Source organism: Astatotilapia calliptera, chromosome 3 (assembly GCF_900246225.1).
Source record: "Astatotilapia calliptera chromosome 3, fAstCal1.2, whole genome shotgun sequence".
NCBI lineage: Eukaryota > Metazoa > Chordata > Actinopteri > Cichliformes > Cichlidae > Astatotilapia > Astatotilapia calliptera.
Window position 1 is genome coordinate 23,778,280 of NC_039304.1, and position 13,382 is coordinate 23,791,661.

General features: G+C 36.3%; 1 pseudogene; it reads right to left on the minus strand.

Moving 5' to 3' along the window:
- Positions 1 to 9,053: 9,053 nt before the first annotated feature.
- Positions 9,054 to 11,778, minus strand: LOC113019013 (ladderlectin-like; annotated as a pseudogene).
- Positions 11,779 to 13,382: the final 1,604 nt, after the last annotated feature.

Consider the following 13,382-nt stretch of genomic DNA (forward strand, 5'->3'; position numbering starts at 1 on the left):
ATTTAAATGAACATTTAACGAAAAAGACTGCTGAAATTGCAAGACAGGCACGCAGCCTGAGAAAACAAAATAAGATACAAGCGACATGGACGAGGAACTGCAAAGAAATGATAAGACTAAATGGCAATCCCAAAGAAGCGAAAGTTGTGATGATAAGAGAACTCAAAGACTTAGAGCAATATAAATAATCAGGAATCTGCTATGGAATCTATTGGAAAAGTAACGATTGGATAATGAACAATGGGTATGGAAAGTGTTTCTGGCCTTACGGCTCAAAAACAATGGAAAAAACAACAACAAAACCAAAAAACACATAAATGACAAGTTTGGACACAGATTATAGGTTTCCATTCAGAGATATTGAAGAGGAAGAATTTGATTATGAAAAGGACTGTCAAGGTGGTTATTTTGCCACACACACTGAGAAAACGAACTTCAAAACGTTTAACTATGCAGAGCACAACACGCATGACCCTGAAAGTAACATTGACCCAGATAACCACTTCTACAATAACACCAATAATACTTGTGAGTACTATACAGATTACCAATTCAATATGAATATTAAAATGGCAAATGCATTGTCGGTCATACTTTCAATAGTAGAAGCCTGTATAAAATTTTTTCTAAAATTACAGAATGTTTAAGTAAGTTAAAAAAGTTAAATATAATTGCAATATCAGAAACATGGCTCAATAATGAGAAAGTTAGTGAAATGGGACTGGGAGGATACGAATTATTTACAATGAACAGGGTGAATAAAAAAGGAGGCGGTGTTGCTTTATTTGTAGATAAAGTTTTGAAATGTAGTCTGATTGAATGTATGTCAAGCACCATAGATAACGTATTGGAATGTGTTACTTTTGAAATCCATGTTGAAAAAGCTAACAATATAATTATAAGTTGCATCTATAGGACACCAGGTTCATGCCTTGAGATATTCAATGAAAAACTTGCTGCTATGTTTAGCAACCTAAATGATAAAAAAGTGCAAATGATTTGTGGTGATTTTAATATAGATTTGCTAAACCCAAATGGACATCAGAAAACAACAGATTTCATAAATACAATGTATAGTAACTCCCTTTTCCCTGTAATTATAAAACCAAGTAGAATAACAATTGATACAGCTACATTGATAGATAATATATTCAGAAATAAAATTGACCATGAAATAGTAGGTGGACTTCTTATAACTGATATAAGCGATCATCTTCCTGTTTGCAATTTTTCAAAATTATTTTGGGATTAAAACTAAACAAAAGAATCAAACATTTGATATGATACGACATAGAAGAACAAGAGCCATTGCTGCCCTCCAGGTGGACTTAAAGGAAAACAATTGGAATGAGGTTTTTGCAAATGAAGATTAAATAGTGCATATGATGCATTCTTATTAACTGTAATTTCACTATATGAAAAACATTGTCCTTTAATGAAAATCACTAGAAAGCATCACAGATCAAATAAGCCATGGATCACAAAGGGGATAGAAGATGCATGTAAAAAGAAAAATAATCTATATAAGAGATTCATAAAACAGAGGACAAAAGATGCTGAAATAAAGTACAAGTTACATAAAAATAGATTAGTAAATATTATAAGAACAAGTAAGAAAGAATATTACCAGAAATTATTGGAGCAAAGTAGTAACACACAAGAAACATGGAGGATATTAAATAGTATAATCAAAAAGGGCTCAAAAAATAAGAATTATCCAGACTATTTCAAAAAAGATAAAGATATTGTGCTTGATAAAACTAAAGACAAAGGCAAATGAATTTAATGATTTCTTTGTAAATGTTGGCTTTAATTTAGCAAAAGAAATTCCAGAGTCAAGAAATAATAATGACCTAAATAAACATATTACTCAGAATGTGTCCTCCATGTTTATTGGTGCTGTAACTCATAGAGAAATAATTAACATTGTGAAGACATTTAAAAATAAAAAGTCCACTGACTGTTTTGGTATTGACATGATATTAGTTAAAAGTATTATAGAATATATAGTGCAACCTTTAACATACATTTGTAATCTGTCCTTTCAAACTGGTGTGTTTCCCTCACAAATGAAAATAGCAAAAGTTATTCCAATCCATAAAAACAGAGAGAGATGTCAGTTTACCAATTATAGGCCAATATCACTACTCCCACAGTTCTCAAAAATTTTAGAAAAGTTATTTGTTAATAGACTTGATAAATATATTGAGAAGCATAATCTCCTAAGTGATAACCAATATGGCTTTAGAGTGATAAGGTCCACTTCGATGGCAGTGATGGAACTTGTAGAAGGGATATCTAATGCAATAGATAATAAGGAATATACTGCTGGTGTTTTTATAGACTTAAAAAGGCGTTTGATACAATTGATCATTCTATATTAATGAATAAACTAGAGAGATATGGCATAAGAGGGATAGCATACAAGTGGATGAAAAGTTACCTGGGTGACTGATATCAATATGTCGAATTCAATAATGTAAAATCTAAGCAGTTGAAGGTAACTTGTGGTGTTCCTCAGGGCTCTGTGCTGGGCCCTAAATTATTTATATTATATATAAATGACATATGTAGCATTTCCAGACTGTTAAAATGTGTATTGTTTGCTGACGATACCACTCTGTACTGCTCAGGTAAAAACCTAGAACAGCTTCTGACTACAGCGGAAAAGGAGTTAAATATATTAAAAAACTGGTTTGATGTAAATAAGTTATCATTAAATATAAAGAAAACAAAATTGATTATTTTTGGCACTAGACAAATGAAAAATGTATCTAAAATCAGGGTTAATGGAATTGAAATTGAAAGAGTACAAAAATAAATTTCTTGGAGTGATAACTGATGATAAGCTGAGTTGGAAGTCTCATATAAACCATGTGAAAACAAAAATGTCAAAAACCATTGCTATTCTCTATAAAACAAAGCATGTCCTGAACAAAAAATCATTATACACACTTTATTGTTCTCTGTTGCTTCCATATATGATTTCAAAGTCAAAGTCAAAGTCAAAGTCAACTTTATTGTCAATTCTGCCACATGTACAGGACATACAATTCAATTCAATTCAATTCAATTTTATTTATATAGCGCCAAATCACAACATAAGTCGCCTCAAGGCGCTTCACAGATACAGAGAAAAAAACCCAACAATCATATGACCCCCTATGAGCAAGCACTTTGGCAACAGTGGGAAGGAAAAACTCCCTTTTAACAGGAAGAAACCTCCGGCAGAACCAGGCTCAGGGAGGGGCGGCCATCTGCTGCGACCGGTTGGGGTGAGAGAAGGAAGACAGGATAAAAGACATGCTGTGGAAGAGAGACAGAGGTTAATAACAGATATGATTTAATGCAGAGAGGTCTGTTAATACATAGTGAGTGAGAAAGGTGACTGGAAAGGAAAAACTCAATGCATCATGGGAATCCCCCGGCAGCCTATGTCTATTGCAGCATAACTAAGGGAGGATTCAGGGTCACCTGGTCCAGCCCTAACTATATGCTTTAGCAAAAAGGAAAGTTTTAAGCCTAATCTTAAAAGTAGAGATAGTGTCTGTCTCCCGAATCCAAACTGGAAGCTGGTTCCACAGAAGAGGGGCCTGAAAACTGAAGGCTCTCCCTCCCATTCTACTTTTAAATACTCTAGGAACAACAAGTAGGCCTGCAGAGCAAGAGCGAAGTGCTCTAATAGGGTGATATGGTACTACAAGGTCATTGAGATAAGATGGGGCCTGATTATTTAAGACCTTGTATGTGAGGAGCAGGATTTTGAATTCAATTCTGGATTTAACAGGAAGCCAATGAAGGGAAGCCAAAACAGGAGAAATATGCTCTCTCTTTCTAGTCCCTGTCAGTACTCTTGCTGCAGCGTTTTGGATTAGCTGAAGGCTTTTCAGTGAGTTTTTTGGACATCCTGATAATAATGAATTACAGTAGTCCAGCCTGGAAGTAATAAATGCATGAACTAGTTTTTCAGCGTCACTCTGAGACAGGATATTTCTAATTTTAGAGATGTTGCACAAATGGAAGAACGCAGTCTTACATATTTGTTTAATATGTGCATTGAAGGACATGTCCTGGTCAAAAATGACTCCAAGGTTCCTCACAGCGTTACTGGAGGCCAAGGTAATGCCATCCAGAGTAAGAATCTGCTTAGATACCATATTTCTAAGCTTTTCAGGGCCGAGTACAATAACCTCAGTTTTATCTGAATTAAGAAGCAGAAAGTTAGCGGCCATCCAGGTCTTTATGTCTTTAAGACATTCCTGCAGTTTAACTAATTGGTGTGTGTTATCTGGCTTCATGGACAGATAGAGCTGGGTGTCATCTGCATAGCAGTGAAAATGTATGCTATGTCTTCTAATGATACTGCCTAAGGGAAGCATGTATAATGTAAACAGAATTGGTCCTAGCACTGAACCCTGTGGAACTCCATAATTAACCTCAGTGTGTGAAGAGGACTCTCCATTTACATGCACAAACTGGAGTCTATTAGATAGATATGATACAAACCACTGCAGTGCAGTACCTGTAATACCTACAGCATGTTCTAATCGCTCTAATAGGATATTATGGTCGACAGTATCGAATGCTGCACTGAGGTCTAGCAGGACAAGCACAGAGATGAGTCCACTGTCAGAGGCCATAAGAAGATCATTTGTAACCTTCACTAAAGCTGTTTCTGTGCTGTGATGAGCTCTGAAACCTGACTGAAACTCTTCAAATAAACCATTCCTCTGCAGATGATCTGTTAGCTGTTTGACAACTACTCTTTCAAGGATTTTTGATATGAAAGGAAGGTTGGAGATTGGCCTATAATTAGCTAAGACTGCTGGGTCTAGAGATGGCTTTTTGAGTAAAGGTTTAACTACAGCTAGCTTGAAGGCCTGTGGTACATAGCCGATCATTAGAGATAGGTTGATCATATTTAAGATCGAAGAATTAATTAATGGCAGGACTTCTTTGAGCAGTTTTGTAGGAATGGGGTCTAAAAGACACGTTGATGGTTTGGAGGAAGTAATTATTGAAGTTAACTCAGAAAGATCAATTGGAGAAAAAGAGTCTAACTTAACATCAATGGTACTAAGAGTAGCTGTAGATAATATTACATCTGTGGGATGATTACTGGTAATTTTTTCTCTAATGATAAAAATTTTATTTGTGAAGAAGTTCATGAAGTCATTACTAGTTAACGTTAAAGGGATTGTTGGCTCAAAAGAGCTCTGACTTTTTGTCAGCCTGGCTACAGTGCTGAAGAGAAACCTGGGGTTGTTCTTATTTACTTCAATCAGTGATGAATAGTAAGATGTTCTGGCTTTGCGGAGGGCTTTCTTATAAAGCAGCAAACTATTTCTCCAGGCTAAATGATGATCCTCTAAATTTGTGACACGCCATTTCCTCTCCAGATTACGAGTCATCTGCTTTAGGGTACGTGTTTGAGAATTATACCACGGAGTCAGGTACTTCTGATTAGAGACCTTAGTTTTCACTGGAGCTACAGTATCCAGAGTCGTACGTAGTGAGGAGGTGAAATTATTAACAAGATAATCGACTTCTGTTGGGGTAGCGTTCAGATAGCTGCTCTGCTCTATGTTGGTACAGGGCATTGAAGATGATAACAGTGGGTGGATTATATTCTTAAACTTAGTTACAGCGCTTTCAGAAAGACATCTACTTTGATAAAGTCTACTCTTCACCGCTGTGTAATCAATAATTGTAAATGTAAATGTTATCAGGAAATGATCAGACAGGAGAGGGTTTTCAGGAAACACTGTTAAATGTTCAGTTTTGATGCGATATGTTAAAACAAGATCTAGAGTGTGATTAAAGTGGTGGGTGGGTTCTTTTACATTTTGAGAGAAACCAATTGAGTCTAATAACAGATTAAATGCCATGTTGAGGCTGTCATTTTTAGCATCTACATGGATGTTAAAATCACCCACAATAATTATTTTATCTGAGCTCAGAACTAAATCAGATAAAAAGTCTGAGAAATCAGACAGAAACTCTGTGTAAGGCCCAGGTGGATGATAGATGATAACAAGTAAGACTGGTTTCTGAGTTTTACAGCTGGGGTGGACGAGGCTAAGCATCAGGCTTTCAAATGAATTAAAAGTCTGTCTTGGTCTTTCATTAATTAATAGGCTGGTGTGAAAAATTGCTGCCCCCCGGCCTGTGCTTCGAGATTTCTGGTAGTTAGAATGACTCGGGGGTGTTGATTCATTTAAACTAACATAATCATCCTGCTGCAACCAGGTTTCTGTAAGGCAGAGTAAATCAATTTGTTGATCAGTTATTAAGTCATGTACTAACAGAGACTTGGAGGAGAGAGACCTAATATTTAATAATCCACATTTCACTGTTTTACTCTTTGGTTCAGATGTGGATACTGTATTGTTCTTTCTTTGTAATTGTTTATGTTTAAGTTGTTTGTTGATGGTTTTTAGTTTGGTTTTTGTCTGTTTGGGAGCTGACACAGTCTCTATGGAGATGGGTTTTTGGGGGGGTAGCAGGAGGAGAGAAGCTGCAGAGAGGTGTGTAAGACTGCAACTCTGCTTCCTGGTCCCAACTCTGAATAGTCATATTTTGGGGGGTTTAATAAATTTGTCCATATTTCTAGAAATGAGAGCTGCTCCATCCAAAGTGGGATGGATGCCGTCTCTCCTAACAAGACCAGGTTTCCTCCAGAAGGTTTGCCAATTATCTATGAAGCCCACATCATTTCTGGGACACCACTCAGACAGCCAGCAATTTAAGGAGAACATGCGGCTAAACATGTCACTCCTGGTCTGATACAGAGAATAGAAACTTCGTTACTCTCAATCCCTAGATAAAATAGAAAATGAACATTTAAATATAAGAGTGATTTAAAATGCAAGTAAAATATTTTAAAGTAAAAAAAAAATTAAATAATATAATACAATTTTACATATAACAAGAAAGCTATACAATATACAATATAAGGGTAAATGACATTGAGTGCAAACCAGGCAGAGTAGTGCAAATAGGCAAATAGTGCAAATGGAGATTTGGTAATGTACGGTATGAGATAGTGTAACACAAAGTCTTATGAGGTAATGGCAGTCCAATGCTCCACAAAGTGACTGGTAACTGGTGCAGGCCAGTGAGTGAGTCAGAGAGTGTGTGTGTGTGAGTGTGTGTGACAGAGTTCAGTGAGACACTGTCTGGAGATATGGGGTAATGCATATAAAACGAACACTCTTCATATTTTCAAGTTACAAAAAAGAGCTATAAGAATTATAAACCAATCAAACTATATAGAACCAACTAACATTTTGTTTATTAATCTGAATACCCTGAAATTTTATGATTTAGTTGAATATAAAATGGCACAGATAATGTATAAAGCACAAAATAACTTGCTTTGCCCCAGTACTCAGAAGCTGTTCAAAGTCAGAGAGAGTCAATATGACTTAAGGGGAACAGATTTCTTTAAAAAAAAACAAGATAAGGACAAACATAAAGCAGAGATGTGTTTCTGTTAGAGGAGTTAACCTGTGGAATACTTATGACAGTGATTTAAAAAGGTGTAGTTCATTTTCCTTGTTTAAAAATATGTTTAAAAATAGAGTATTAGAAAAATATATATATCAAGAATGAAAAGAGCAAAAAACCAAAAAACAAAAAAAAACCTCTTGATTCTTTTGCTTTGATGTAGTTACTTATCTAAGGTGGAAAGTTTTTTTTCTTGTTTGTTTGTTTGTTTGTTTTGTTTTTGCTTTGTTTTATTATTTGCTTCGAGCCCTGTGTACAGGAGCTGCATGCAAAAAGATCTTTTGTTAAAAGGGTTGGCGCAATAAGCAAACGCTTCAGCCAATACCTTTTGATTAGCCTTGTCTCATGCTTTCTTGCTTTGTGGTAGATCATTGTTCTGTCTTCACTGAGATATTTGAATATTAATCAATAAAATCAAATCAAAAATCAAATCTAAATGGCAGAGTTCAGTAATGATTAGGCATAGAATGTTTGTTCACACTGCCAGCATTAAAAAAATGTGTTAAAGATTAAACAACAACTCTTATGAAACAGTGTCAGCTTCAGTTTTGAGGAGTGTTACTTCTGCAAAATGTTACTAATACTGTCTGCGAATTGATGATACAGCACTTTTACAACGACAGTTTGTTGTTTGAAGGATTGATACCAGTAGGTCAAAGAGAGAACCCTGTTGTTGGAGCAACATAAAGAAATGCTGCACAGACATATGCAGCACATGGAGCAACTGAGTTTGTCTGTGAATAAATTAATGGGCAGATCTAGAAGTTTGAATAGCTTATCAGAATGTCCTTAAGAGCAGTTAATGCTAGTCAGTCTGGTTGTCTCTGTAGTATAAGTGCTTTCTTAATGGGTCAATATACTGAATATTATATTAGTATCGAAGAGTATCGGAAAGCACAATCATGGAGCAGCTGCTTGAAACATTTAATTTTGCAAAAATTAAATGTTCACTCAAAACCCAAACATTATTCTAGAAGTTAGGATAGGGCAATGCTTTTTTCAGGCAGGCCACAAAATCAAGCAGCAGATCAGATGACCGATGTCGCCAATGCCTGTTCTGTTCTGCATGGATTTCCTTTTCCCCCATCTGTGACTTTCCAAATATGCACATGGAAGCATGTCTCTGATCGATTCATACCACCAAATATAAGTTACTGCAGTTAATGCAGGACCACTGCAGTCCTGCAATAATTTTATATTTAACTCAAACATTTTTGACCGCACCTCATGTGCATCAGTTCCTCCAATCCAGGTTGCTTTGTATAAATGTGTAGCAGTCATAATCAGCTTCTGAATCTTATGATACTCTTTGATGTTGTGCACAAATGCAAGGTTTCCCCTGGCAGATACATAGTTTTACTTCAATGTATATAAAAAAAACTAACCAAATTTTGAGTTTTTCATTTTATATGTAGACACAAGTGACTTTACGCACACACACACACACACACACACACACACACACACACACACACACACACACACACACACACACACACACACACACTAAAACACAAGTGAGACAACACACAGCCATGCTTGAGAGTTTTATTATTGCATAGGAAGAAGAGTTTACAGATAAAAGATGTGCAAAGATGAGCAATACTTTTTAGGGAAAAACTACTTTTCCACAGTTTAGGCTAGGGTTAAGAACTAGGGTTGGGATTGCCACTATTCATGACATAGACTTTTTATTTTGTTGCAAAACTTTTATGCTAGAGACAAAAGATGAAACAGAAATTGTAAAGCCAAATGAAGAATGTAAAACAAAAGCCGCCACTGCACACCAAACAGTGTGTATTTTGACAGAAATTTCACATTTTCTTGACACAAACAGAAGGTCGACTTTTGCTGCATGCTATATCATCCCAGCACTTGGAACCTGTAAGATCCAAAAGCAAAAATCAGCAAAGTACAACACAAATCAAAACCTGAGGCAATCCTTTTGACTTTTACTTGTTATCACTTAAAATAATTTACACATTTATTAATCATGTGAAATGTTGTGTTCTGGTTTACCGCTATGATTGATTTGCAGACAGTGCTGGTTGCGCCAGAAATTATTGGGCTATCCTGGGCACCAGTTTGAATACTCGAAAGGCTTTCCATCAGTCCATAACCAGGCCTTGTTCTAGATGAGAGAAATCGTGCATAGACCAAATAGTCAAGCTTAGCCACTGTCCCAGCAGATGAGCTAACATTGATGCAAGCCCAGATCATATCTACTTCATTTGTTAAAGCTCACAGATACACTATTAAAGCTGCTTTAGCAACGCTAGTGTTTCTGCATTCTCTACCTACCTCCAGCTCAGGCGTCTTTCATGCTATTTTTGATTTAATCTATTATCATTGTTTGTTTCATTGTAAATACTCTCCCCGTTGTCGGCTTTACGTATATTCTATTAGCACAGCAGGAAGGATCTATTTCTGATTCATTCAGACATAGATAAATAGAAACAGGCTAAACAAAGTACCTCCTGTGCATCACTTCCTCCAATCCAAGTTTCTTGGTAGTCATGACTGGCAGTCACTATCAGGTGCTGAATCCCATGATACTCTGTGCTGCTGTGCACAGATGCAAGGTTGGCCCCCATGAACAAGCAGTTTTTCTTCAATAGAGATGAAAGCAGGGAGCAACATCTGGATTCAGTTACAGTAAAAGGATATGGATTAATCCATTTTGGATGACAATACAAATGGAATAAACCTACCTCTGCTTTAGCCCATGTCGTGCGTCTTGGAACGTAGAGGAAACAGCGACCATTCAACAGAGTCCAACCACCAGGACAATCAGAGGACCTCTTGACCAGGTGACTTTTGGCTGGGGGAAATTATGACTTGTACACTTTTGTACACTTTTCCGAGAGAGATCAACATTTACACTCTGTAGCTTTAATTCACACCCAAATGTGGGTTTAAAGTGACCATTACAGTAATAAAAGAGAGTATGAGAGAGTATAAAAAATGAACAAAACTGCAGAGCCCTTTAGGTTTGTGAAGAAGTCTAGGCGAACTGAAGAAGCCTCTTGGATGAGAGGTGAAATGTCTTCACAAACTTAAAGAAGTCCAGTTGCATTCTTTTTTCAACTTCTCTAAACAACCATGACCTGAACTGTTTTCAACTCAGCTCAGTATCTTTTAAATACAAACTGTATGTTTGGATTTTTGTCCATATCTCTATCAGCAATGCTGCACTCTGCCTTTACGAACATTTGTAAAAGGATGGCTCAATCTAAAGACCTCACTGATGTCAGGTATGATACAGTAATACGATGCCACGTTTGCAAGAAGCCAGTTCATTAAATCTCTTCCCTTATAGTTGCTCCCAAACAAATCAGCTGCATGTGTTTACTCAACCAGAAAGTGGCAGAGCACATAATTACAGTGCTGAGGTGTATTAAAAATAAGATTTCACAAAACACTGCTGATTAAATAACATTAAGCTAATGTTTTGTTTTGTTTTTTTCTCGAGAAAACAAATACCAAGTTACATGAAACAATGAAAACTTAACAAGAAAAAACAAATGTGTGAAAAATGTATTGTCATCAGAATCTAGGATCTAAAATGTGTGTAGCAGGGGAATGATTTCCTTGTGCCAATTTAAGACAGACATTAGTTGCCTTTATTTTATTTGTAGTCCATCATTGTAAATTTAAATGTTCCAGAATGGTAAGTGCCATTCACATTGATCTCAAAGCCAAGCCACTACACTAAATTATTTATCTTGTAGTCTGCGATCACAAGTGTTCAAACTTCTTTTCAGCTTGAAAGGTGAACTGCAGTAATTTACACTATTTAGTTTACACAGTTTTTTCATTTTTCTCATGAATTTGCCCTTCTTATGTTTGTTTTTCTCATTAATTTATGACACTAATCTAAATCTTATAATCTAAATATTATTTATTTAACTTTCTTTCTTATTAACCCAATAAAGTGACTTAGAAATAACATGTTTTGATGTTAAATCATTAAGCCATTTGGCCACATGTGAATAGAAAACAAAAAGGAAATAAATTTCAAATCATGTTATGCAACTGCAGATGATAATATAATTAGACAAAAACTTAAGGGGCACATTTTTGGAAAAATGTTGCAGTATGCTTACTGACCTGTTTGATTAGTTCCACTCCCTCCTTCGGGGAGAACTGAAAAAAGGACACTTAATGAACTTTTTGCCGCCATTTACAAATAAAACTGTACTCACAATACTCACCAGCAGCATGGGTCAGAATCATCACAGCACAAACAAACACACACACAGGAAACATCTTCACGATGATACAGATGATACAGCAAAGTTATAAAACTTCAGAAAGCGTGTGGCAGAGGGGATGCAGAATGACCGCTTCTTCTTTATTAGTATCAGCCTGTAGCTACAAACTTTGAAGGGAAATCACATATATTATATACAGGTTTTTATCTCATCATCTATCATAAAATGAGGAAGTGACACAGCCAAACACACAAAGAAAAAGCATTTTAAATGAAGCAAGATTGTAGCTTTGAATGTTTGATCGAGCTAGTTATTAATCAAAACCAAATATTTCTTTTCTTTTTTTTGTTGTTTGTTTGTTTTTATGGGACTTGTGGCTGCATTGTGGTGAATTTTTATGTATCTCTTTACCCTTTTTCTGAATGCATTTATGGTGGAAATGGCGTCTAGTAAGGCAGCACGGTGGCACGGTGGTTAGCACTGTTGCCACACAGCAAGAAGTTCCTGAGTTCAATTCCACCACCAAGCCGGGGGCGTTCTGTTCTCCCTGTGTCTGCGTGGGTTCTCTCCGGGTACTTGGGCTTCCCCCCACCGTCTAAAGACATGCTGTTTATGGGGATAGGTTGATTAGCTAATTTGGATTAACCAAATCCAAATTGCCCATAGGAGTGAGTGTGAATGGTTGTCTATCCCTCTGTGTTAGCCCTGTGACAGACTGGTGACCTGTCCAGGGTGTACCCTGCCTCTCGCTCTATGTCAGCTGGGATAGGCTCCAGCACCCCCTGCGACCCTGAAACGCGGAAGCGAATGGATGGATGGCCTCTAGTAATATAAAAGAAAAAAAATAATCATGATGTAATAACAGAGTACTCTTTGGTCTTTTCATGTTATTGGCAAACTGATGCACTTGATATTTATAGTATATACTATTATATTAAATTGATGTGGGTACAAATTGGATATTGTTGTTCTGAAATAACAAAGATGCAGTGCTAAACAATGGGTGCTTTAGGCCATTGATAATTGTTTGCTAGGAAACATGATGGGATCATAATATTTGGTCAATATAAGAACGCTTAAAAGCCGAACGTGCCAAGATTGATTGAGTAACTTAAATGATGTAGGTGAAGATCTAAAAGACAATGTCCTAAAATTGCACCCAAAAGGGACCCAAAATAAAAATAAAAACAACAACTTTATTAAGGCTGATGAGACAGCCCTGGAATGCAAAACCAATTAAAGGAAAAGGAAACTCAGTCCACAATGGTAATATATGTGGACAGCGTGCCGCTTTTGTACTGCATTCAAATAATTATCTTTCATCCCCATCATGATTTATTTTTCTGTCTCGTGTTTTCTCTGAGAGGTTTCAGACATGATACATGCAAGACACACGATACTGTTTGATATCAAGATACACTACATATACATGAACCAAAATATTGGGTCACCATTCCTAAGATTTCACATGTTTTTAAAGGCCCATTAACCTTCCTGTCGTGTTTGGGTCAAATCTGACTGATTTACAAATGAAAAAACTCACAAATATTGTCTTTTACATCCGATTGCCTCGAGGCCTTATGACATCCTCGACACTATGCAGTTGAACATATAAAAGTGATGAACACCTCTTTCATCGAATTTTGAGTGTTTTAATCA